The sequence below is a fragment of the Hemicordylus capensis genome, chromosome 4, assembly GCF_027244095.1.
Source record: "Hemicordylus capensis ecotype Gifberg chromosome 4, rHemCap1.1.pri, whole genome shotgun sequence".
Classification (NCBI taxonomy): domain Eukaryota; kingdom Metazoa; phylum Chordata; class Lepidosauria; order Squamata; family Cordylidae; genus Hemicordylus; species Hemicordylus capensis.
The window spans coordinates 174,506,689-174,534,071 of NC_069660.1; the positions used below are offsets into that span (position 1 = coordinate 174,506,689).

Consider the following 27,383-nt stretch of genomic DNA (forward strand, 5'->3'; position numbering starts at 1 on the left):
TGCTGACACCTGGGAGGATTTATGGTAATCCACCCAGCAAACAAGAAAGAAAAAAGAATTTGAAAAGAAGCCCCATTACACATCACAGAGAAACTTCAGGGCATAACAGAAGTCTCAGGGTTTTTTAAAAAAAAGCTGCTGAAAATACAGGATTTTTTAAAGCCAAACATAATTTGGACTAAGCCAGAATGCACAGCCATGATTCGGGGAAAACCAGAGTCCTGTCTGTACTGGTCCCTGATAGCCTGCAGTGACTCTGGGGTAAATGCAGCTAATATGTGGACCAGTCAGTTGGCATAGGCCTTGCACCAGAAGACACAGCCCTTGGGAAGGAGCAGATGGTGATGTCTCTTCCCAAATGTGTGGCTTCAGGCAGGAGCGTGGCTTCAGCAGGGGTCAGCCCATTGGGGTCAGAGTCTTCTCCCCCAGGAGAACTGGTGAGCTGCCCTCCCCTGGAGGCTTTCCCTTGGTGCTGCTTTCTGCCTGGGGCTGCCTCTTGGGATCTTCTGGCAGGCTTCACCCTTTCCGTTGATGGTCCAGCCACAGGGATGGAGAGGGTGGTTTCCACAAGGTTTCCAGCCACAAGGGAGAGGGTGATTTCCTGTGAAGCCTGGTAGGTACTGGCCCCGGGCTCTGGCACAGGCACCAGGGGAGGTGGCAGCAGCTTCCAGGCCTTTGTGTGGCTGCTGGAGGTGATGGGTTTCCTTTGGCCAGACAGATCTCTCCTCCTCTGCTCTTGAAAAGAAAGAAAATGTTATTTTTATTTATTTCTGAGTCTGGCTTTGCCTTGAGGCTCCCGAGCGCTTGGATGGTCAGCACTGGCAATGGGTTGAGCCTTTGGTGAGTCAATGGTGGCTGCTAAGAAAATAGCAGGGGCTTCAGCAGGAGTTGGCTCATCGGGGCCAGGGTTTTCTTTCTCTGAATGGTATCTGAAGAACCCTGGGGAGGAACTCTCTCCCTAGATAAGCCAGAAGGTCAGTCCTGCCCCAGTGGGAAGAAGTCCCGCCCAGTCTACCCAAGGTCCAGATTCCACCTGGGGATGGGCTACAGTAGTTTGGCACGCTTCACTGCAGACTCCAGCTTCCTTCTGTAGAGTCTCCCCTCCCCCAGGTGGGGAAGAGGCTTACCCCTAGAAGGCATGCTCCCTCCTCCTGCATTGGCCACATGCCGAGTGGCCTTGGTAGGGCCCTACAAGGCTGGTAGACTGCTCTCCCATGGTAGCTTCCACCTGGTGCTGCTTTCAGCTTGGGGCTGCTGCTCGGATCTTTTGGTAGGCTTCAGCCTTTCCATTGATGGTCCAGCCACAGGGGTGGGGCCTTCAAGGAAAAGGGTGGTTTCCTGTGAGCCTTAGCTGGGACTGACTGGCCCCAGGATCCGGCACCAGGGGAGGCAGCAGAGGCTTCCGGACCACTGTGTGGCTGCTGGAGGTGATGGGCTTCCTTCCTCCAGGTCTCTCCTCCTCTGCTCCTGAAAAGAAAGGAAAACAAACACTTTATTTATTTATTTAACACCTGTATATGCTATCAAAATTCACATCGCCAGGCAGTTTACATGATAAAAATGTAAGTAGTTTACATTACCCCTTCTATTTGTTGGGACTATTTCTATTTGTTTGGACAAAAGCTGGTCTCGGAATGTCAGAGCTGAATATGTTAAGTATGTTAACAATGAGAGGTGAGAGAGGGAGACCTACAACTTGTGGCTGCCCAGGACTAGCTAGCTTTGGATACTTTTACTCAGGGGAAGAACATCCAGCCTGAAAGCCAGGCTCATTCCCTCCCACATCCCCTCCTGAAGTGCTTTCAAGGCCAAAGGGGAAGGAGCTGTGTTCCCCTAAGGACTGGAACTTTGGCTCAAGCTCCACAAAGTGGATGGGGAGGATGGAGTACCTGGCACCAGCCCAGATGCCCCACGTTGTCATGGTCCTGTACTTCCTTATCAGGCATCTCAGCTGTGAGGATATTACTACTTTAAGGAACATATTACTAGGCGACTGAGTAACCTCTCAGTGGAAGCTGAGCTGTCAAACAGAGCAGTCCTATTAAATCAGAAAGCAGTGCTTTCTGATTCTGGGGCTATCTAAGTAGGTAAATGGTTAATAAAGTGTGGTTTGTTTAATACAGTTTGAATCCTCCAAGTTATCCCTAACAGAATATCCCTTGAGCCATAACAGAAAAGCCCATTATGTTCCAGTTCCGGGTGAATTCTCACATCAATCCACATGGCAGCACCAAGGCTTGGGTGATGGGTCAGCCCCTGGAATGTCAGGGCAAGCCCCCCTGCCTGGGGCACTGTATGACCCCTTTCACCTGCTGGCACATCCTCCTCCTTCTCATTCCTCATTATGGTGATCTGCATGCCCTGAGTTGTGGCTTGAAGAACAGAACCAGAAGGGAACATCGACTTCAGAGAGCGCCTTCTGCATGATCCCCACCGCACATTAAGGTCATCTGAGGAGGTCCGTCTCTAGTTGCCACCGGTACGTCTGGTGGAGACTCAGAGGCCGGACTTCTCTGTAGCCATTCCTGGACTGTGGAATGCTCTCCCTGCAGAAATCCATAATTCAAACTCTTTATTGGTTTTTAAGAGAGCCCTTAAGACCTATCTGTTTGGTCTGGCCTTCCAGGGTTTTTATATTGTTATAAAGCGTTTTTAGTGTAACTTTTTTTGTTGGAAATTAAGGACTTTACGCTGTCTCTTATCTCAATGACAGTGGAGGACAGACTAGTGAGTCAGAGGGCTAGAGGGTCAAGACATTGGTCATCCCTTCTCTACTGCTCTGACACTATCTCTTTGGAATGTAGATTGCTAATCTCAGGGACACTTCCTCCTTCCTCTCTTCCCTTCTCTTCCTGTTCCTTCTGCCTTGCAACATGCAAGCAAGCTCCTCTCCCTGCACCATGTGTAGAGATGCAGAATCCATCTGCATCAAGCTAGCTAGATAGATTAGAGATCCTAACTCCTCACTTTCCTATCTAGAATGCAGTTCCTTAATAAATGCCATATATATTGATTTGAAACTATGAACTGGCTCCAAGTTACTTTACTCTCAGCATACACGCATGCCTAAGTAAATTCCACTGTGTTTTGCCTCTGTGCACTCTGCTATAATGAAAAAGGGATTCTCTTACCAGAGAGAATTCCCAACAGTTTTATTGTTCAATTGTTTTATGGTATTTTATATTTTTAATTGTTGATTGATTTTAACTGTCTTTGTTTTATTTGTAAACTGCCCTGAGCCAATTTTGGAAGGGCGGTATAAAAATGGAATGAATAAAATAAATAAATAATATAGAAGACATTAGTGACTCTAGCATCTTCTATAGTCTACGGGACTGTGGACAGTTCTTAGCATCTTCTCAGTCTATGGTCTCTGTCAGAAGAGAGGCAAGCCAGTGATAGAGGGGCATCAGAAAACTGTACACACTATAGTCAGGAAACACTTGGGAAAGTGCTCTCATTTAGCCTTTACTGGGTTATCCCATAAAACCTCCTCTGTGTTGAGTCAGGATAAGGACAATGAAGGGCAGTCTAAGAAGGCCCCCTTCCAACTGTCAAACCCATCCTGCAAACTAATGACAGAAGCAATGCACAGGATAATTTTTCTAGCAATACAGTAAGACTCAGATGCTTGAGTCTTAGAGAGGAGAGCTGGTCTTGTGGTAGCAAGCATAACTTGTCCCTTTAGATAAGCAGGGTCCACCCTGGTTGCATATGAATGGTAGACTAGAAGTGTGAGCACTGTAAGTTATTCCCCTCAGGGGATGAAGCCACTCTGGGAAAAGCAGAAGGTTTCAAGTTCCCTCTCTGGCCTCTCCAAGATAGGGCTGAGAGAGATTCCTGCCTGCAACCTTGGAGAAGCTGCTGCCAGTCTGTAAAGACAATACTGAGCGAGATGGACCAATGGTTTGACTCAGTATATGGCAGCTTCCTGTGTTCCTATGATAAGGCAGTCCAGGACCAAGACAACATGGGGCATATTTGCTGGTGCCAGGTACTCCATCATCTCCATCTTGATGTGGGCCTCAAGGACCAAGGAAAAGTGTGGGTTTATGGAGGGCAAGTGGGAAGCAAGTACAATCGGTGACATTGTACAACAGCCTTCATGATCATGTAGCACATCTGTTAAGGCATCAGCCTTAGGTTCCAATTTTCCAAATTTGTGGAGCTTGAACTAAAAGAAGATAACCTTAATCATCAAATTTATGTGGTTTCCAAATAGGAAATGTCTTGTTACTGTTGGCAATGCAATCTCCACTTTTGTACTGATTCTACTGAGACAGTGAATCTATTATATATTTTGAAGAATTGGTTGGTTGGTTGGTTGGTTGGTTGGTTGGTGTGAAATAATGTCAAATTTCCTGACGACCTTCAGATGCCAAATTTTGTATACACAATCTTGCCACTGAAAGTACAGTAGATGAAAGCACTACTTTTTACACCAGAATATGCTTGGTGGGGGGCGGGGGGAGGGGAATCCCCCAGCAGAAGCAATTCTGAATATTATATTTCCAGGTTACCTACATATACCAATTTTTGCATAAACAATCCTGCCACTGAAATTAGTTGAATAAAGTAAACTACTTTTTACACTGGGATCTACTCGGGGAATACTTTTTTTGTTATTGTTTAGAAAGAATTCTGAATATCATACTTCTTGATTACCTGCAGATACCAAATTTTGCATCCTGCCACTAATTTAGCTGCATGCACTATTGTTTGCTTCTGTTAAACTAGTATGTAGCCTTCCATTCCATTATATCACCATGAGGTTTATAAAGATAATTTTTAAGCACTGGTTTCTGATTCAAGACTTTCCTGGTATGAGTGTGCACGGAACCAGTTCCTGTGGTTCGGTTCGAATTTGAATTGGACTCAAACCAGGGCTGTCAGTTTGAGTGCTGGTCCAGTTCGAATTCAAACAGATTCGAGCCAGTTCGAAGCAGTCCTGCCATAGGAAATAATGAAGATTCAAACTGGCCCACTATTCCCCATGGGTAGTGCCTAGGGACATTAAAACAGGATGGGTAGTAAGGCGTGGTGAGTGCTACCTTTCACTCAACCCACAAATCAACTGGGCAATCAGGCAATTTTTAATGAATTGAATTTTAATGAATTTTTTAGGGTCTATCTAAGATCCAGCAAAATAGTCAGTCCTAATAAACCATAGCAGCAGCAATAGCACAGCAAGCATTGCTGAGAAAATAAAAACCACATACTTAATAAGAAGTCTTCTTTCTTCTCTTCATGTCAGGAGTAAGTGGCCTCAGGTCAGCTGGGTCCTGACTCTGCCAACAGCCTGCCAGGATGAAACATGTCAGGGCACCAGTCTACACTCATCATGGGCCATAGGTGTGTGTGTGTGCATGCGTGTGCACATGCATGTCTGGCTGTGATCTGAGAAAATGTTACCAGACAGTAACCAACATCAAACCTACGCTCCACCACAGCCACCGATTGGTGCTGGGCTGGGGCACCAGTCCATCATCATCACCACACCACCTGGCGGTAGCATGCATGCATGTCTGCGTGTGTAAGCAGCACTAATGGACAGATTGTGACACATTTGGTATTTAGTTGGCCAGCGTAAGCTGACAGTGGTGTTGCAGTGGGTGGGGGCTGATGAAGGAAAGTTCCACTATCAACTTTCACCCAGTTGTGTAACCTATATAAGCCCTAAAGGTCACAAGTTTCTGCACCCTGATGTTATAAAGGCCCCTTTTCTTGGAAACAATACCCTGCCCCGCCTGAGTGGAGATAAACACCTGTTGACCATAGCTTGCCCTGCCTGACTAGGCATAAGCACAGCTAAAGCTGATTGGTGCATTATTGCTGGTTCCTGCCTTGTAATTGATTCACCTTGTTTACCAATGGCTTTTATTCTGCTCATACTAGTATGATTGGTGTATACCATTAAACGTTGACCTCTGATAGGCTCTGTACCCAATCCTATAGGCTGTATGTAAACAGTATAAAAGACTCTTGCCCAAAGCCTGAGTGTATGCTCTTGGAAGAGAGATACCAGACATGTCCTGATCAATAAAAGCATGAACCTGATGGACGGTGAGGGTCTCTGCTCATTAAATGAACCCAGAATTCCCGGAATTTCTCCATCAGGGTGACCAATGACCATCAGTCACTCACCACTCTCCAAATCTTCCTGCTTCTGCTCCTCCTCAGTCTCAGACTGGGCGGAGGTCACACTGAGAAGGGGGATCAGTGGGGATGAGGAGGGGGATGTAGCTGGGCTAGCAACCATCACCTCCTCCGCTTCCACCAAGGGAAGAAGAGCTTCTTTCCTAACAGAGCTTCCCCCTATTACTTCCGCCTCAGCTTCCATAGGTGGCTGCACGGCAGGAGCAGGCATCACTGGAAACATGAGCCTGTGCGCAACAACCTCTCGGCGGACATTGCTGACTTGGGAAGTAGGCCCACTCACTCCCCTTGCCCCAAAGCAGTATCAACCCTTCCTCTGCCCACAACCTTGCTTCTGGCCCTGGCCCTGCACCCTCCTGGACATTTCTTCCCCCAAACTAAAGTAAAATTGTGCCGTCGGTGTCGACTCCTGGCGACCACAGAGCCATGTGGTTTTCTTTGGTAGAATACAGGAAGGGTTTACCATTGCCATATCCTATGCAGTATGAGGTAGTTTTCCTCCTACCTTGCTTCCACACAATCACTTCTACCCAGGTTTCCCCCTTACCTTGCTTTCATATGACCAAAAATTGGGAGCACACACAGCTCCCAAACCCAGGTAGAACACAATGTTTGATTGTGTGAATGACCTCCTTATCTAGTAGATCATACATGCCCAGTTTCAAGGTATTAGATCAACAGAAATCATATTTGTAAGCAATACAATTTTGAGGCCTATAATTGCTGAACTTGATGTTGTTGTTAATCATCTTAGCTACACAGGGTCACTTCCATGCCCCTTTAACCCCTTCCCCAGCAGAGGCCTATAATTGCTGAACTTCTTGTTGTTACTCATCTTAGCTGCACAGGGTCACTTCCATGCCCCTTTAACCCCTTCCCCAGCAGTGACCCATAAAAATCTGCATGGCTTCTAGGCCTTGTAAATAAATTGAAAGGACATTTCCCTACCTGCCATGATGAGAGAGAACTGGGCCAAATGGCGATCAAATGAAAATAGCCACCTGCTTTTGAAAAGGAAAGCCCGCTGCAAGCAACTGCTCTCCTGAAATTTCCGTTAAGGAATGGAGCATTGGATGGCGATGATGAGAACTTGTATATTGCTGTTCCTATGGTAACATTGGGGCCAGAAGAATGTTGGAAGCAGAATGTGATGATGAAGGATGATGTCATGGCGGAAGGAGGAGGAGTAGGGGCTGCCACTCAGACCACAGTTGCAGTGACGGGAAACTCTGTCCACCCAGCTTGGTAGAGCACTCATCTTCACAAGGTTCCAGCAGACATCAGTTATCTTCACCTTAATTAAAGAGGAATTATTTTAAAAGCCAGCTGGTTATTTGATGTCCCTTTGGGATTTGAAAGGAAGCTCCACATGCTATGGCTTCAGGTCTCCCAGTTGCCACCTGCATACGGCCTTCCTGAGAGCGAACCCCTGTTGAATGGAAGGCTCTGAGGCTTTGAATCAGAAAATCCTGGGTTCAAACCTTACCCCTGCTATGGGCTCAGTTAAGGGCCTTCGGGAAGCCACTCCCTCACCCTCAGCCCCATCCAGAATGTGGGAGTCATACCAACATTCAGGGCTGTTACAAGGATTAGTGCAAGATAATCAGTGTGCAATGCTTGAACACCCTAAAAAGTGCTCTATAACTGCAGGGTATGATTATTTCATGCATGGCCTAGCGTTATTCCTGACATGCATTCTTTCTCTCTGGCTATTCAGTTAATTCAGTTCATTGGGATAATTCAGAATAGATGCCTTTAAGCTGTAATGACAAAATGAAAAGGATGTGGATAGACGGTTTAAGTTTCCTTTGAGAATTCCTTTGAGTAGCCCAGTATTGTAATACATGAGTAATTTAAATAGAGTAATAGACTATTAAAAATAGTCCCAAGTACTCATTCCAAGTAGTAATCACTGTATATGTCAGAAGTTCATGAAACTCAAAATCCACTGACAAAAGACCAAAAATTATCTTCCAAAGTCCAAATTCAATGACAAATAATTCAAAGGATTTTTCTTCAGACGTCAAATACTGGAAATCCAGATTTATAGACAAATAATCCAAAGAATTTTCTCTACGATACCTTTTTTCTTACGATGTAAAATGTTAGAAATCCTGATTTATAAACAAGAAGTCAGAGGAATTTTCTTTATGATGAATTTTCTTTATGAATCTTCTTCAGCGGCAGTCAGTTAGTAACTTGTTCCACCCTAAGGACGACTCTGAGACCACAAACTGGTCCCCCCCACCCCCGTTTGATTGGACTCCAGTCCAGACCAGGAATGTGTGGCCCACTATTCCCTGATTAAAACAGGGAACCTGAAAGCTGAAATAAGTTTTGCCAGTTCCCTTCAAGTAACCATCATAGCTGGGCTGGGCACAGAGCTAGCCCGCCTGACCCGCTCCCCCCCCCGGCTACTGTTCCTTGCCGGTTTTCAAGTCAGCCCGTCTCCTCCTCCTGCCTGTCGCCTGCTCCCAGTGGCTGGCCTGGCCCGCCGGCACCTCCTCGTGACGGGTACACCTAGGAGAAATAAATATATAGATGATTGTGTTTGGTGTAGTCCACAACCTCATCGAGATAAACCACAGGAGGAATGTCCTGTTTGACTATCTGTGATATGAATAGCGTACAGTTGAAGTGTGTGCTACCTGCAAGCCCCTGCACCCAAAATACTTTATTTGGCATTCTCCCTAGTGACTGGCTGCCTAGAAAGAGACTGTTACAAAGGCCAGTAGGTCTTGTAGTTAACACCTACCTTCCCAGCCTCCCTGGAGAGCACAGGCTAGTTATCTACTTGACAGAGGACAAATGGGGGGAATTTTTTCATTCTTACGGAGCCCTTGTCCTCTTCTGCTTTAATTTTCTGTAATCCTTCAGGTTAGAAGCTGCCAAGAACAGTGGCACCCATGAAATCTTTGAACAAATAGACAGGCCTTTTGGCTCTTCTGATGACTTGGTCCACAATAAACCACTCCGTGATGTAGTTCTGTTCATAACCTTTCTCAAAAACTCCTTTAATTTTAGAAATCTTAATGTGATCTCCTTTACTTAACACAGAAGGCTTGGCATTTTTGTGGATAGTGCTACTGTAAGGTGTTTTCCAAACAGCCAGATCATTGATGGAGTTAACAACCACAGGCCTGTTTTGAATGGTTATGTGAAAGCTAGGGTTATAGCTATTTAGGAGTTCAGGCAGGACATCAATATACTTCAAGGTGTTGTGAGTGGAAAAATACCCCCACATTCTTGTTTTAAAGGTTCTTTTAAACTGTTCCACATAGACCCTGATTTGAGATTATTGTTCATGACTAAGTGGCAGAGGCGTATCTAGGGAAAATAGCGCCTAGGGCAAGCACTGAAATTGCGCCCCTGTCCAAACAGGGATGATGGGACTTGTAGTCAACAACATCTGGAAATCCCTGTTAAAAGGAACACTGTACCATCTAGACATGGTTGTTGATCAAAACCTGAAAACATGAGCCATTTTTATTAAAGAATTATTACAACAGTCAGGAGTTATGTGAAGATTCCAGTGTCATTTTCTGTCTCATCTCATACTTTTTAAAAACCATGACTTTGTCCTAAAGGATCACCTGCCCATATTCCTGACAGCCTTTGTCTTGTGATGACAGTTGGCTCATGATGGGGTATATGTGCATTCACCACATTAGTGCTTACTTTGGCACCAGGAGGGAGGAGGATACATTAGTTTGCCACACTAGACAGAGGAATTTGCAACAGGAGCAGACAGCCAAGTTCTGCCAGGGCCAAAACCAGCCCTTGCCAGATTAAGAAATCATTGTAATTTGCCCTTTCCTATCACAAGCAGTGTGCTGTTCTTTTATTATTGACTCTCAGATATCCTAACTCTCAGATATCTCAGTCATGGATGGAAAATATAGGGTCAATTTACAAGAGACACATTTTCTACATGGAAGTTTCTTCTGTGCAGGTGTTGTGCAGAAACCCATGTGTAGTGATCAATACATATGTATCTATTCCGCACAGTTTCTTACAAAAATGACATCCCCACAGGAAATTTTGCTTCACACTAACTAGTTCTGGGTGATAGGCAATGGAAAAGAATTTGGCAAAAGAATTTGGGCAGTATAAACATATGTTAAATAAATAAAATATTTGTTTTTATCTTGTTGTAAACCTCCCAGAGACATAAGTTTTGGGTTGTATAAAATATGTTAAATAAATTAAATAAAATGATGTTCCATTTACCAAGAAATGCAGACAATGTAAGCATAAAGCTGGATACAATAAAGCAGGAAGTGCATCAGAGACCCTGGGCAACAGCAAGGTCTTTTATATGTTGTTCTATATGCAAGGAACTATCATATTTGCAAGGAAATTCCTGTCTCTAAAAGTCATTTCACTTTATGATATACATATATTTAATTAAAGGATAAGCAAAGTACAGTGTTTAAGAAGCAGAGCCCCACATACCCAGTTCTTTTCCCTATGACCAGAATAGGGTCATGTTCTACTGGAATATCTCCTATGTTTATGGATAACTTTCTACTGAATTTTACTCTTAGTAGAAGTAAGCTAGGTGTGTTATTTATGTTTCAAAATCTAAATCTAGATCAATTTGCTTGGATTAATATTGAACATACAAAATTTGAATCTAGATTAATTTTAACCTACTCCTTTGAAATGAAATTACATTAATATAAATGTAAAGCTGGCTTTATTTAACTGAATGACTATTTACATTTCAATTATTTTTAAAATCATATGAAGTTCAGAATAATATCTAATTCAGCAAAGGAAATTAGTTAATTTTAATTCTGTTTCACTGAATATAAATTTTTGGTAGTTTGAGGGAAGCAAATGTTTACATCAGTTGCAAACATCTTGTATTTTTAGAGCTAAATAGCTATTTAGTACAATGTGTTGGATGTAGAGAATTTTGAATTCATAAAAATGAAAGTGTAAATCAGCTTTCTCAGTTTAAAAGCTGCACCTACCAAAATTCCCTTCCTCCATATACAACTAAAAGGATGGCACTCTCTCCACCTTTGCAGCTGAGCACTCGATCTGCAGCCCAGTTCCTTCCTTTTCCCCACCAGCAATGGGTTTTCCCTTCTTCTATACAGTCAAGGCTTCCTTCCTCTTCCTTGAACTCACCCTCTTCTTGCAGGATTTCCACTGAAAAACCTCCTGCCTTGCAAACTGCAAGCCACAACTGCTCACAGGTTGGAAAATGCTGCAAACACAAGGTTTTTTTTAAACAAGGAGGCGGGACAGGATGGAACCTGGAGAGCATTCACATTTCTGGACCTCTCTAGGCACAAACTCTCTGTTCACTTAACCCTTTCAGCCTCTCCTGAAAAACTAGTTTGTTGCAGTTCTCTTACATTTCTTTTATTGTATACATTTTTTAAAAGAAACAAACATCTTCCGTGGGGGCAGGGGGGAAGCATCAGCCTGAGAAAGCACCAGTCAGATATAATTTTTTTGAGACTACTTGAGAGCAGGCGGGGCACAGGCAATTTACTTACTTTGGACTCTGTGGTGGGTCAGGACTTGCAGCAAGAACATAAGACGAGACAGCAGGGCAGGCAGCCGCAGTGCTTGCAAATGGGAACAAGCAACCCCGCCCAGGTTACTAGGATTCCCCATCCCCAGCACTTGCCAGTGTTTGCTGCCTGAAAGCAAGCCCTCAAATGACTCGGAAGAGCTTGCTCAGGCTCCTTGGAGCTTGAGGCCATGCCCCCTTTGACACCACATGCAAAGGGGGCATGGCCTAGAGCTCTAAAGAGCGTGAGCAAGCTCTTTTGAGTCATTTCAGTCAGAGCTTGCTGGCTGAAAGCATCTATTCTTCCTTTCTCTCCCTCTCCGGAGGAAGAGAAAGGGGAATAGATGCTTTCAGCCAGCAAATGCTGGCCGAAATAACGCAAGTGCTCACTGGGGGGCGGGGCGCCTCTCCGGACCTCAGTTGGGGAGGGGGCGGGGCATGGCAGGCAGTTTGCGCCCTCCCTGCAATGGCACCCAGGGCACGTGCCCTGCCTGCCCCACCCTTGTTACGCCCCTGCTAAGTGGTGAATCCCATGCTCCTTTAACAGGCCACCTATTGGCTGCTTATTTATTTATTTATTTATTTTATTTATACCCAGCCCAAACTTACGTCTCTGGGTGGCTAACAACAATTAAAACATATAAACAGTTAAAACAGTTAAACATATAACACATATAAAAGTTAAAACAATACAATAATTTTAAAACCATAACATTAACAAACAGTATTTTTAAAATTAAAAACCTGAGAAGGCTTTGGTAAAAAAAAGCGTTTTCAAATGTTTTTTAAAAATAGCCAGTGATGGGGAGGATCGTAACTCAACAGGGAGCGCATTCCACAATCTCGGGGCAGCAGCCGAGAAGGCCCGTCTCTGTGTGACCACCAAATGAGTTGGCGGTAACTGGAGACGGACCTCCTCAGATGACCTCAATGGACGGTGGGGCTCATAATGAAGAAGATGGTCTCCTAGGTACCCAGGGCCCAAGCTGTTTAGGGCCCTGTAAGTTATAACTAGCACTTTGTATTTTGCCCAGAAACCTATCGGCAGCCAGTGTAACTCCTTCAGCAAAGGAGTAACGTGGTCTCTCCGAGATGACCCAGATACCAACCTGGCTGCCACATTCTGAACCAACTGAAGTTTCCGGACTACGTACAAAGGCAGCCCCACATAGAGCACATTACAGAAGTCAAGTCTGGAGGTTGCCAACAAATGTAGCTCTGTTTTGAGGTCACTGATCTCGAGAAACTGACGCAGCTGGCATATCAGCCGAAGCTGATAGAAAGAACCCCTGGCCACTGCCTCAACCTGAGAAACCAAGGAGAGGTGTGTATCCAGGAGTGCTCCCAGACTGCGAACCGGTTCCTTTTGGGGAAGTGTGACCCCATCCAGAACAGGTAGATCAATATCGTCTCTGGAGTTCTGACCCCACACAATAAGTACCTCCATCTTATCTGGATTCAGCTTCAGTTTATTCTCCCTCATCCAGCCCATTACTGCTTCCAGGCAGGCATTTAGGGAGGATATGCCATCACCTGAAGTTGACATGGAGAAATAGATCTGGGTGTCATCAGCATACTGATAACACCCAGCTCCAAATCCCCTGATGATCTCTCCCAGAGGTTTCATGTAGATATTAAAAAGCATTGGAGAGAGTATGGAGCCTTGAGGGACACCATACGTAAACTCAGATTTTGAACAGCAACAATCTCCAATCAACACCATCTGGAACCTGCCCGAGAGGTAGGAGCGGAACCACTGTAAAACAGTGCCTCCCACTCCCAACACCCTCAGATGCTCCAGAAAAATACTATGGTCAATAGTATCGAAAGCCACCAAAAGGTCCAAATGGACCAACAGAGTCACATTTCCTCTGTCAATTGCCAATTGGAGATCATCCATCAAGCTGACCAAGGCAGTCTCCACCCCATAGCCCGCCCAAAAACCAGTTTGAAATGGGTCTAGATAATCAGTTTCCTCCAAGACCGTCTGGAGCTGAGAGGCCACCACCCTCTCAATTACCTTGCCCAGCCACAGGAGGTTGGAGACAGGCCTATAATTGCTCAACTCTGAGGGATCTAGTGCAGGCTTCTTTAGAAGAGGACTAATGATTGCCACTTTAAGACAAGGAGGCATCCTGCCCTCCCTCAGAGAAGCATGTATGGTTTCTACCAGGCCACCTACAACAGCCTCCCTGCTAGATAGAATAAGCCATGTTGGACAAGGGTCAAGAGAACAAGTAGTAGGCCTCACCGATCCAAGCAGCTTGTCCACATCCTCAGGAGTCACAAACTGAAATTGATCTAGTCGAATTGTATAAGAGGAATTATTGGACACCTCCAGTTCAGACATCAAATTAATTGTGGAGTCTCCATCTAGGTCGGCCCGAATCCGAGAGATTTTGTCCGGGAAAAATTCATTAAACACATCACAGATTTAAAAACTCCCTCCCTCTGTCAGTCTGGAGCTTGGCTTTCAGCCTTCTCTGAAAATAGCTTGAAAAGCTGTGGCCACTTCCTGCCTGTTTTGTCTTTTAGAGGTACACCCCAAGCATATTTAGATAGAATATCCACCACTGTCAAAATGTACTTGTCGCATTTGTCATAGTTACAAAACTGCTGCACGTCCACTAAATCTGCCTAATATTGTGTATCTGTCCCTGAAACTGTTGGAAGTTAAGGACTTTGCACTGTCTCTTGTCTCAGACAGTAGAGGACAGACTAGTGAGTCAGAGGGCTAGAGGGTCAAGACATTGGTCATCCCTTCTCTACTGCTCTGACACTATCCCTTTTGAAATGTAGATTGGTACTCTTAGGGATTAACTTCCTCCTTCTCTTCCCTACCTGTCCTTCTACCTTGCAACATGGCAAGCTGCTCTCCCTGCACCATGTGTGCAGAGAAGATGCAGAATCCATCTGCATCCAGCTAGCTAGATAGATTAGAGATCCTAAGTCCTCACTTTCCTATTTAGAATGGAGTTCCTTAATAAATGCCTTATATATTGATTTGAAATGATGAATTGGCTCCAAGTTACTTTACTCTCAGCATACACGCATGCCTAAGTAAATTCCGCTGTGTTGTGCCTATGTGCACTCTGCTATAATGAAAAAGGGATTCTCTCACCAAAGAGAATTCCCAACAGAAACAACAGTCATGTTTATTTTAAAATGAATCCTCACAGGCTTGTGCAGAAAGCCATGCCTCAACTTGCCTTTTACTCAGTGTTTTACTGTGTTGTCTGGCCTCTTGAAATAGCGGATTTACACCCCTGAAACTCCCCACTCTCCCGGGGGCAAGTAATATATTTTCTTTAGGATTTCCTCATGCTCTGCCATGGCTGTGCTTAACACAGGTATGAACATACATATTTACAACAAAATTATTTTATTGGTCACCAACAGTGCAAGCACATGAGGTGCAGGATATGGTGGCATCCCCAAAGTGTGTGTTCTCAAAGGCATGGACCTGCACAAAAGAGGTCTAATATTTCAATACTACTAATTTTAATACTACTAATAATGTTTTAATACTTTTAAGATTATTTTTTTATTTACTTAGACAAACTAAGTAAATAAATTAAATCACACTAGGCTTACCAGCTTGTTAGGTCCCTCCGTTGGAGCTCTTAGTTTTGTAAGCACACCGCCATAAATGGCTTCCTCCTTCTCCCCACTTTCAGATGATAAAGTAAAGCACACAGGCCTGCAGTAAGAGAATCCCAGGCAGCCTAAAATTGGCGTCAAGCAATCACATGATGACTGATCTTCACTAGACAGGCAGCACTTTTGCATGCACTGTAAATCCATGGGCCTGCTTGACAAAAAAGAATGTTAGCCACACTCCTCATCCTCAGAAAAGTCCCCATCAGAATGTTGGCAACAGTAGTCATCATAACAATAAAACTGAAGCCTCCACTTCATCAGTTTTTCCCCATGCAGCTTTCGTTTCACAGGAGCTTCTGTTTCATAATCTGATTAACATACGTTTCTGCTTGGGGGGGGCATTAGCTGAAGGCCGGCCCTCCAACTTCAGTTTCCAGAGCAGAAGCTGAGTTGGTGTTATAGTGCCCAGAATCCATATATTTAATTCTCGTAGACGTGCCTCACCTCAGCCTCTGTGGGGATGCGTCCCAGCAACCCAGCTGATTGGCTGGGCAGCGGAGCGGAGGAACACACCTGACTGGCTGAGGCGCGTCTCAGTGGTGGAGGACAGAGGCGGCGGGGGGCCTGGCCGGGCCATGGAGGCCAGGGCGGTGGCAGGCTCGGGCCGGCTGCGGAGGCCGGCAGCGGCAGGCCCGGCCTGAATGCGGAGGCCGGCAGCGGCAGGCCCAGGCTAGCCGCGGAGGCCGGCGGCGGCGGGCCCAGCCCGAACGCGGAGGCCGGCGGCAGGCCCGGCCCAAACGTGAAGGCCGCTGCCGGCGGGCCCGGCCCAAACGTGGAGGCCGGCGGCGGTGGGCCCGGCCCAAACGCGGAGGCCGGCGACGGCGGGCCCGGGTTAGCCGCGGAGGCCGGCGGTGGCGGACAGAGGCGGTGGCGGACCCACCTGACTGTGGGGGCAAGGGGCAGGAGGGAAAGACAGTGGGGGAGGGGAGAAGTGACGGTGGGGAGGAGACGCAGCTGGGCCCAGAAGCAGAGACTGGGGCAGAAGATGTGTGTGTGTGTGTTTGGGTGGGGGGAGATGTAACTGCCAGCCCCAAAGAACACACAGATGCTCTGTGCGGGTCGGCTAGTTGCATTCTAATTCATCATATTGGTTTGCTGGGGAGGTTGTTTCTGGATCCGGAACCCAGCTGGCAGTAAAAACAGCCATCTGGTGAGTTTTCAGGCCTACTGGAGGGTAGAACAGACTCTTCAGTCTAATAGGTTTAATGTTCAGGGTGTCTGTGGTAAAGATAGACCCACAGGCCACAGCAGAGTCCTAGCATCGTCCACAGTCTCTGCAGAACTGTAAGACAGTCTCCTCTAAGCACTCTGGCACAAGGCCTGTACTTAGAGAGGTCACTTGACCCCATCTCGACCAATAAAGTTGCACAAAGTTATCATGCCTGCTTCATCAGGCCTTTCTGGGCTCTGAAACCTGTTCCAATTGAGTCAGGGTGGTGGGATGTGTTTGTAGAAGGGTCACATGCCCATCTTCAGGCATATTCTGGGGTGCGGGTGGTGGGTTGGGGGGTATAACATCCGGGGTGAGGACATAGCCCTGGTTCTGACCATTTCCAATGATTTGCCTTTCTGACAGCTCGCAGTGACGTCAGCACTCATGTGATTTCGGTGACATAACCCCCAAACAACATGGTTTTATTTGTAAAGCAGGTATGTCTCTTAAACTAGTCTTGTGGTTATCTGTATCTGTTTTTCTAACTCCATGTTGAAATTTGACCACTATCTGTTTATCACTTATCAGCATAATAATAGCAAAACATTTCCAGGCAGAAGCAGCAAAACATGGCCTACCATCCTGCCAATCCATAACTCGTGATTTTAATTACTGAACAATTTATTTTAATATGTCTTTTTAAATATTTCTATCATTTTTACTACCTTAGATGCCTTTATTTTATAGTCATATATATATTTATACTGTTACTATAACAGAAATAGTATCATTTTATCTCCCTCATTTTTAGTATTTTTTAGTTCTTTTAGTATATACACACTTCTATCTACTTGTAAAACACAATCATCTTTAATATTATATGCATTGTTATATCCATTTTATGTAGCAGATTTTAAAATTTCATTATCTATTTTAGCTAGCTACCTTACTATTTTAATTAGATGTTCCATGCTTTCTTTTAGTCTATATATATTTTAGCTACTTGGTTTGCACTCTGTAGTATATTTTAAATATTTTGTATTTTTTAAATCCTCCTTTTTTTAGTTTTCATAGTAATACCAATCTCAGTCTCAGTGATACATGCAACATTGTTTCTCACAATCGATTTTATTGTATTACTGTACCTGTGCTGGTCTTTGACTGTAATAAAGATTGATTGATTGATGGCCTACCATCTTATAGCTGCTAATCAGGCTGGGCTAAAGTTTAGTCAAGCTAAAAGCGCTACATTTCAATAGCTATGGCCAATATGCTCTAATAATCAGAAATTACACAACACCTACATCCAGAAAATAAAGAATGAAATACTAAAATATACAACTTATGTGTGTTCACCTAACACCTGGTAAATTTACATATAAATATATCCCTCTTAATGTCAACATAATTTCTATTGGGTTACACAAACCTTTTACAAAGAGAAAAATATACAATATATATAACTGATATACAGTAAATGTTGCTGCTTATTCTCCCCACCAAAAAACAAGGGGAATTTAGGAATGAGCTGCAGATATGAATACTGTTCACCAGATGGCAGCAGAGAGCATAGAAACTGGGACAGTCACAATAATATTAATAAATGAATAAAAAATGATGCATCTCATAGTTACGTTAGGTCATTTCCTTGATCATATAAAGAAATCATTTTTAAATGTTGGGGGTGGGGGGGTGGGGGACGATAGCCGCCCACAGAAATCAATTAAGCCGTCCATAGTTGTGACACTGTGATCAGCATGTCTATTCTTAAACAAAAGGTAGCTGCAAAGGCATGAGTATCAGCTGTTTCTCGCTGAGTGGAACAGTTTCTGGTTTTTCTGATTGAGGTTTTATTTTGTGTGTGTGTGGGGGGAAGAATTTAAGTCTATGGTGTCATAAAGAATTGTGGTAAGTGATAGCTTTTAAATGAAATTTAGCCGGTATACCTTCCCAGCCTTTCTCTGTCTGTAAACAATTATGTGATTTGCAGAAAGCTGTAGATAGTAGAGGAAAAGAGGTGTGATTGCAAGGCAACAGGGAGCAAAGAGTTAGAGGAAGGATTGCAATTATATGATTTACTCAATAGGTGGCAATAAAATGACAGAGTGTGAGAATAAAGCTTGTAAAGAGAGTGGGCCTCTGTATGAGAGCATGCTTCGGGTTTTGCTTGGAACATTCATTTTATGCTGCTGTTAGCAGGGCTAGGAGCAAAACATGTTTGCACCAAGAGCAGCCTGTTAATGAGGCAAGGCAAGGCAATGTCCTCAAGTGGCGCTGTCTTGTTCTGCACTGAGGTGAAGGTCTGAGGCCAAGAGAACCACTCAGGAGGCCAGGTGCGGGCCGTGAACGTACCTCCGGGGAGGGGGGCGGTGGGCGGCTTCTTTAAGTGTAAACGGAGCTGGTGCTCTGTGCCGCCCAGCAGCCCCCGCGGCGAGGAATCGCTTCCACCACTTACCTGGCTCCCACAGAGACGAGCCCCCGCCAGCGGCCAGGTGAGTGGCGGGGGCTGCTGGGCAGCACGGAGCAGCGGCTCTGTTTACATTTAAAGAAGCCCCCCCCGCCCCCCCCCCCGGAGGCGCGTTCACGGCCCGTGCCTGCAGGCGGCGAAATGAGGCATAGTCCATGTGTCAGAAGCCAGGATATGAAGGAGGACTCAAAGAGCATGGTCAAGGGAAGCCAGAAGTCTAAATGGAGCAGCACACAGGAGCATATGAGAGCATGGTCAAGGAAAGCCAAGGGCCAAAAGCCAGGAGTCTATACTATACTATACTATACTGTATTTCTAAATAAGAAACTTGGTTTTCTTCCTCCCACATTCAGAGCAAGAGACAAAAAAACAAACCATCCAGGCAGCAAGCAAAATGCTTGCAAACTGGGTGATGCTGATAGTGCCCCCATCAGCATCACCCAATTTGCAGGCAGTTTGCTAGCCATCTGGATAGTTCCTTCTCTCTCTCTCCCTCTCGCCAAATGAGTGAAGAAGCCATCCAGATGACTCATCAGCTGGGAAATGTGGGCCCAGTGAATATGCAATCACCTCCCATCCCGATGCTGGCCATGCCCTGACACCACCACACTGACCTTGAGAGGTGTGGCTGGTGTTTGCATGGGCTGATGCACTGATATTGTGGGGACAGGTATGGCTGGCAACATCTTGATGTTGCCTCAAGTGGCACTGGAGCGTAAGCTGGCCTTGTTCTGCATGAAAGTGAATGGCACACAATGTGTCTACAGTGCATTCAACTGAGTTATGTCGTGGGGAGTGAGATTGGAGGTGGCAATCAGCAAGGTTGACCTTTGTTGCAACCTGTGCTGTTCTTTGGGTGGGGTTACTTTTGCTGTACCAGGAATCCCAAGCAGTTACCAACAGCAAGTGATCAAGTGCAGAAGGGTGTGGGATTGAGTATAACTTCCACTGTCCCATTCTGAAGAGTATTTTGCAAGCCTGATTGTTATGCAAAGGGGAGGTAAGTATAAAGGCATCTCCCAGATGCTGGGTGGCTGTTTGAACACATCTGCCTAATTATAGCCTCATTCCTGGTGAAGATAATGCTGGTGGAAATGGCAGCCAGTAGTTGGGAGGTTATAAGACCAAGGGGGCACATGGAGGGGTTAGATGAGGACAGCACAGGTGGGTAGTCAACTCATCAACTGAGCATAACCAGGAAAATGACAGACAAGAAGAGAGATAAGAATTTGTATTGGATGATACCAGACAACTATTTTGTTCTCCAGAAGTACAATAACATGAATGGAGATATTGAACAGAGATTGGAAGCCAGTACTAGGGATGGGAGGGGTGTAGAGGAATGTAAGAGGGAACTGGGCAAAGGTGTTAAAGATGAGTTAAAGGTGGAAACTGTAAAGCCTAAGGAGCCAGCAGAAATGATGGAAGACAGAGGAAGGGACAACACTTTGAAGAAAGCCACTGGATCAATACCAAATGGTACAATTTAAAGCATATGCTCCTGAAATACAAACTAGCTCTCTTGAGATGCATTGCATCAATGTTTTACATCCATCCTGATGCAAAAGTGTGTTTTGTTGTTGTTGTTGTTTTAAATTGCATCCTGGTAGAACCAAACACAGGATGATCATCAGCTTACATCAGCTTCCTCTAACAGGAACTTCTTCTTCAACAGAATTCCTACTAACAAATAATAAAAATGGTTTCCAGTTCCAAACATTTTCCATTGCAAAGGTTCAGAAGGAATTTCAAATAATTAAAAACAGAAGAAATTGAACAGTAATTGGAAGAACCATGGAAGAAACACGAGGCAGAACTTGTCCTCAGGAAATTGAAAGTGGTATGACAGGAGCTTCGTTGCACACTCTTCATTTCTGGTCAAACAGTTTTGCAAATTTTTATAGTACTAATGCAGACTGACCAGCGAGACAAAAGAAATGAGTATATACACCATGGTCAAAGAGGACACTGATGGTGAAACTATCAGCTCTCTTTAAAAGCATGTCTGTTTGCAGCCTTAGACACCTATTGCCTAGTACTATTAAGATGTATCTTATCTTTGGGCATGGGGGCAGCCTGTTGATGGTTGCCTGTTCTATTAAAATACCTGGCCTCTCAGCAAAGCTCCCTTACAGAGGCTAGTGACTGAGACGACATTTTAAGAGCATTGAAGGCCTAATAATAAAGGTATTGCTTCTCACTGTGTACACACTTGTCTCACTGTCACCTCTGGTATCAGCTTTTCCTGGTTGTTGAAGCACACCATAAACCTGCAGAATTTGTTTCTGCAGAGGCAACTGTGAGATGAAATGTACACCCAAGGGACAACAGGTGCCTCTGTCATACCATCTCTGTCATACCATCTCTACATTCTCAATAGCAGCCTACTCTGCTTCTGGGGCAGACGTAAGCATCTGGCAATCTGCCATTTGCCAGAAATGCCATTAGGTGGCGCTGTGCAGCATGGGGAGGGAAGAGGAACAGCTTTCTCTCTAGAACCCAGCCACAGATTGTGGAGCCACCACAGCAGTAGCTGTGTGCAGCAACTAAGGAGCTAAAAAATGGTTTATCCTTGTATCATCCCCCCCTCCCAGCCCTTGAACAAAGTTTAGGTCTTAGTATAGTCAAGCAGAATCAATGCAAGTAAGAAAGAGAAAGCACAGGACAGGTGATGTCCTGTGGCTGTTGACAGAGCGCTTCCTGTGGCCTCCAACCCCACCGCACCAGGCCTGTCCCCCAGCTGGGCTGTTATCAGGATATTACCTGGGCCTGTACAAATTCACTTATCTGTTCCTGCCAGCTTCTTACAATATGCCAGAGTCTGTGTGAGAGGGTGTTGACTCTATATTTACAGCTTGGGAAACACAGCAGCCCTCACCAGCAGTAGATCTTTATCTTCTTGGTTTCCACATCCTAGAGCTAGAGGAAGAGAGGAGGATAATGTCACTCTCTCCCCACTATCAATCTCTCCAGGGGCGTAGCAAGGTTGGAGTGGGCCCAGAGACAAGATTTTAAAATGGCCCCCCCTTACTGAAGCTCAGCTCATGAAGTCAAGAAATCTTAAATGAGGCTGAATAGTGGTAACAAAAAGCAGAGTATAATTTATATTTTTATTTATATCCTACGTGCCACAATAGAATATCATCCTAAATTATTTTTTGAAGGGTTTTGTCAATTGTGGACGATGCAAGTCATTGAATGGTACTAGAGAAAGACCTGTTGTTCTGGTAGCTCCAGGTCTTAACACACACATCACTTTCAGAGGATGAATACAACTGAAGGAAGCCCGGGCGGGTGTGCGGCTGGGGGAGTCAGTCATGTGACTTGCCTCTGGGGGCCCCCCAAGGCAGTGGGCCCCCAGACAATTGTCTCCCCTTGCCCTATTATAGTTACGCCCCTGAATCTCTCTCTACTCTAGAGGTCTGTGGAGACTTACTCCTCCCCGCCGCAGCTAGAACACTCAACGCTACCTTTGTTACTTTCCATGACTTTTTAAAAACCATCTCTTGCCACTTGTGGTGTGTACTAAGCCTTTGTGTCAGGATGTCTAATTCAAATGAATGTGTCAGCCGTGCCCCTGCTTCCCAGTGCCATGAGGAGGTGGGCACTCCCAGCAAGGGGAGCTCCACACAGAACCTGCCATTTCTGGCATGGGAGGGGTGACTTTACTCCTGAACCAGAGCCCACTGGGATGCCTGGGACAGGGCAAAGGAGATGTTGGGAAGCAGGGGTCCACACATTTAGGATTAGCTTACTAGCCAGTCATTGTTTGTGCTCACCACGAATCTTCTCTCTCCCCTCAGATCCTTTTCTGGCACACTAGTAGAGGGCTCAGGAGGGAAGCAGATCTTTTGTCTGTTGCACTGGGATATGGAGAAAATCACTGGGATAGTGAGAAACAGTGGAAGCCCTCTCCTACTGCTCAGAAAGGATTCCTGCTATTTCTTACCTTCTCAAAAAATGGCATTCGAAATGAGACCTTTAGGGAGGAGATCCATGTGGTGTTGGGTGTCCTGCTCGCCTGAGGGCCAGAGGCACTCGCCACTGGCAATCTGGCAAGTGGATTTGTGGATCTCTGCTGGGTGGGTGATCTGGGACATCTGAGAAGTTAGATCCTCCCAGTGCTTTCCATGGGGAAAACACTGGGAGGCACTACAGTTCCCAAAAGTACCCATGCACCCTCCTGCCATCCTTGTGGGCTCTGATTCCCCAAAATAGCTTCCCCCCACAGCAGAAATGGCAGGTACTGCACAAAGCCGCCTGCACTGGGAGCGCCGGCCTCAGCACGACATCAGGGGTTGGTACTCATTCGCTGGAACTGAATGAGCCAGCTAGAAGGAACAGTGCCTTGGTGGGGTGTGCCTGCCTGTTCCATCTACAGCTAAGAGCTCTTCTGCTACTCCTCAGTGGGATTGAAATCATTCACATGCAGTATAGCCCTGCAGAGAAAAGGAAGTGTGCAGGAAACTGCCAGTCCAGCCACTCCTGCATGCTGCTCAGTGCTTCTTGAGAATTAACTGTGTTGCTTTTATAATTTGGTGACTTTTCCTGCAGTCGCTTCTTGCTAGATCCCAGGGGAATCTGAGCACAGGAAATCACACCCATGGATTCTGTGTACCAGGGGAAAGTGGGGAGAGAAAGAATTTATCAAGTGTGAACAAGGGATATCACTACTATGAAATAATAAATCTGATAGGAAAGAGAATGTAGGGACAAAGTTAGGATTGTTAAATGACTAATGGAATCAAAATCTTACCCTGGATAGAATTACAAAAAGCAAGAGATCTAGCATAACATAAGAACCAGAAGCAACTAAATGTGATTTACAAAGCAGGGAGTCCCCCCCACCCAAAGTCCCCGGTCACTAGGTAGTCTTATTCAATCCACTTTGGGCACTTCCAGACAGGGTGTTTAGTCTGGGATTGTCACACCTTGTTCACTCACTCTTTATTGGGGGCAGCCTGGGTATCACCATCTGTTGTCCACCCATATGTGAACAATATATGTGGACTATTTTTGGTGCAGCTGTTCTATCTTTTTTGGAGAGGTGCATGGCCCAATATAACAGACCACAACAGATACAGGAAGGATAAAAGGTCAGTCTACTGTGTCCCCAAAGCTCATATCATCTACTGTGGTATGGAAGGAAATAATTCTGCATAGGACTGCAAGCAGAAAATTAATGACTGGCTGGCACTGAAGGGAGCCTGTCTGGAAGTGCTGTCTCTCTCATCCTCGGCCCCAGTCTGCAATATGAGAGTAATCAACTAACAGGATTGATGTAAGGAGCACAGCAAGATAATGCACATGGAGCACTTTAAACACTCAAAAGCAATATACACATGTGAATTATTATGATGGTCATTTCCAGAATATACAGGAGGCTCTCCTCACCCAGAGTTTCAGCAACTGCAGTTCCACATATCCGCAGATGGTTCCTAGAAAAAATAGGTGATAATTAGCATATTCATGGTTTCAGAGTGGCCAGAAATTTCTTCCGGTGTCACTTCCGGCCACCATTTTAGAGCACAGAGCCACTTTGAGGCTCTTTCTTTTTAAAAAACTTTTTTCACCTCCAATTCAGCTGATTTGGGGGGTTTCAGGGGGTATTTCTGGAGCCCTGCAGCCCAGAAGAGCAAGGTACCGTGAAGTTCTATGCTAATTTCTCTCCCTTTCCCACATTTTAGGCATTTTCAGGCTATTGTTTGTTTTGAATCAAAGCCACCAATTCCCATAGAATTAAACATTTCATTATTCATGGTTTCTGTATTTGCGCCTATAAGAGAGAACGGAACCCCTGCGAATAACAAGGGCCACCTGTAATCCAAATATTATCATACATTCAGCAGTAATATCCTGTTTTACTAAGTAGATAGGATATACGATAAATGGTTAAGGTTGTAACCCTGAACACATTTTCTCCTCCTCCTTCTCCTCATTATTTATATACCACTTTTCAACAACAATGTTCTCAAAGCGGTTTACATAGAAAAGAATAAGAATAAATTATTATTGTTGTTGTTGTCGTCATCATTGTTGTCATTGTTGTTCCCTGTCCCCAAAGGGCTCACAGTCTAAAAAGATGCACAAAGTAAATAACAGCTCCAACCACTGGAAGGGATACTGTGCTGCGGTTGACAGTTGTTCTCTGTCAGGACCTGTGGTTTGGTCTGGCAGCTTAAGTGTTAATGTATTTGATAAAAAAATACACAAAATGTATGTGAACTTGCCTTTTAAAAACAAAAACAAAAACCCTTTGTTTTATTACCCAAATTCTGTCTTGATTTGGGTTTCTGTAACTGACTACAGTATTGTGTCTGAGGGTAGCGTGAAGAGAAGAAATACAGCCTCAGTTGAAACTGATGTAAAGTTCTAAACCAAAATAAACTCTATTTTCTTTTCAACAAGCTTCTGTGATTTATTTTACTCTGCTAGGTCGGGATACATGCATAATAGTGGCTGAAATAAAGTAACAGAATAACTCCTGGACTGATATTAAATCAATGGTCAGACCTTTGGTTATAATATACTTTCAGGTTAATTATTGGTTTTATTGTTTTATTTCTCTGTTTTCCTTTCAAGTTTCTGAGGTGACTGATATGGAATAATGAGCTTACATTGACTTCTAACACTTTGCTGGAATACAACCTCCCTGGCTATATAACCCGTATAATAGCTATACAGTTACAGCATAAATGTGTTTCTTAGTCACACTTGATTGACAGAGGTTTTCCCTAGTGTGTAAGAATCTCCTCACCTAACCCTCAGCCGCTCTCTGGAGACCCTTTCTCTGGCTCGTCCCAGTCCTATCTCTCATCTTGTCAGTTAACCGTCATCTCTCTGTCTAACCTCCTGTGTCCTCCATTCTAAAGCCCCTCCCGTAGGAATCCTCCACAGCTACCTAACAGTATTCCCAATAATTCCTAAATTATGTCTTGATTGAGATCTTCTGCTGGCCAATCATCACATTCTCCTCCTGCTAAATATAAGAGAATCACCTCTTTGAAAGGTCCCTGTTTATCCAGTGAGCAAGCTTTACTTACTACTGAGTAAACCCTGCTGAACACAATGGGACATTTCTGAGTAAACAAGCAGGCATAGGATTGCACATCCATCAGTAAATAAACTCTTGATTGTAAACCTCCCTAAGGGCATTCTTCTGTTGAGTGGTATACTAACTTAATAAATAAATGAACACAGAATGTGTACAAATTATTTCTACTAATTCAGTATAAGTACAATTTTGTATCTTAAATCAAAGTCTTAACATTTCCAAGAGAATGTTCTTATTAAACCATCTATTCCAGTAGCCAACAGACTGGTTCCAATTTTCATAATAGTAGCTTATAGTAGCTTTCTCTCCCATCACAGAATCTTACCAACTGGAAAAGAGAGGTTAGGGATTAATTAAAGGCAAAACTATTTGCAGGTAGTCACTGAATTAGGAAGTACTAGCTGACCCCGCACAGAGCATCTGTGTGCTCTTTGGGGCTGGTGGTTACCTCTCCCCCCTCCCACCTTCTGCCCCAGTCTCCACTTCCAGGCCCAGCCACCTCTCCTCCCCACCGCCACTTCTGCCCCCCCACCCCCCACCCCGCCGGGCCTTGCCTTCGTGGCTGGGCTGGGCCTGCCACTGCCTCTGGCCTCCACGGCCAGGCCTGCCACTGCCGCAGCAACCAATCCTCCTGGGTGTGCCTCAGCCAATCAGGTGCATCTGCCGCCCAGCCAATCAGCTGGGCACTGGGACGCACATTCCAAGGCACACCCAGGAGAATTAATAATATAGATTTGTTAGGAAGCTTTGCAGGGTAATTGAAAGATCATGTGGACTGAACCTGTACACTGAGTAAAATTCAGTAGTATAAAGTGTAGTTCTTTTTTCTGTTATTGTCTGGGAACTGTATGAGCTGTGTAATGTATAAAGAAGGTGTTTAAGCAAGTCTACAGTGGTACTTCCATAAGTAGTGCCAGATAGAACTAATGGAGCCTGCTTTCAACTTTTTTTTAACATGGTGACATGATTAAGAACCCAGGACATTCTGTGAATTTAGTTTGTATCTGCAGAACACGGCAACAGATGGTCAGAGACCTGGAGCACCTTCTTTATGAGGCAAGGCTACAGCATCTGGGGCTTTTTAGTTTGGAAAAGATGCAACTATGGCGAGACATGATAGAGGTGTATAAAAGTATGCATGGAGTAGAAAGTGTGGATAGAGAGAAATGTTTCTCCCTCTCTAACACTAGAACCAGGGATTATCCCATTAAACTGAAGGCTGGGAATTTTAGGACTGACAAAAGGAAGTACTGTTTCACACAGCACATTATTGATCTATGGAATGCTCTGCTACAGGATGTGGTGATGGCCACTAGCTTGGATGGCTTTAAAAGGGGCTTAGACAAATCCATGGAGGCCAGGT

At 44.9% G+C, this 27,383-nt stretch overlaps 2 long non-coding RNA genes across 7 annotated transcripts; one reads left to right on the top strand and one right to left on the bottom strand.

Annotated features, from left to right (window-relative positions):
• Positions 1–108: 108 nt before the first annotated feature.
• Positions 109–25,801, bottom strand: LOC128324480 (uncharacterized). Of its 5 annotated transcripts, XR_008306886.1 has the most exons (8): positions 25,724–25,801; positions 24,361–24,404; positions 21,845–21,885; positions 15,281–15,386; positions 11,136–11,374; positions 7,105–8,676; positions 5,220–5,299; positions 109–1,467 (listed from the first exon to the last, which is right to left on the bottom strand). It is a non-coding gene; the product is annotated as an uncharacterized LOC128324480 (long non-coding RNA). The 5 variants fall into 5 exon arrangements; XR_008306887.1 differs by lacking the exons at positions 21,845–21,885; positions 24,361–24,404; positions 25,724–25,801 and having other exon boundaries at positions 7,105–7,450; positions 8,239–8,676; positions 15,281–18,813; XR_008306885.1 differs by lacking the exons at positions 21,845–21,885; positions 24,361–24,404; positions 25,724–25,801 and having other exon boundaries at positions 11,296–11,374; positions 15,281–18,813.
• LOC128324481 (uncharacterized) lies at positions 15,720–21,138 on the top strand. 2 transcript variants are annotated; one of them, XR_008306888.1, is made up of 3 exons: positions 15,720–16,496; positions 16,923–16,996; positions 20,642–21,138. It is a non-coding gene; the product is annotated as an uncharacterized LOC128324481 (long non-coding RNA). The 2 variants fall into 2 exon arrangements; XR_008306889.1 differs by having other exon boundaries at positions 15,720–16,177.
• Positions 25,802–27,383: the final 1,582 nt, after the last annotated feature.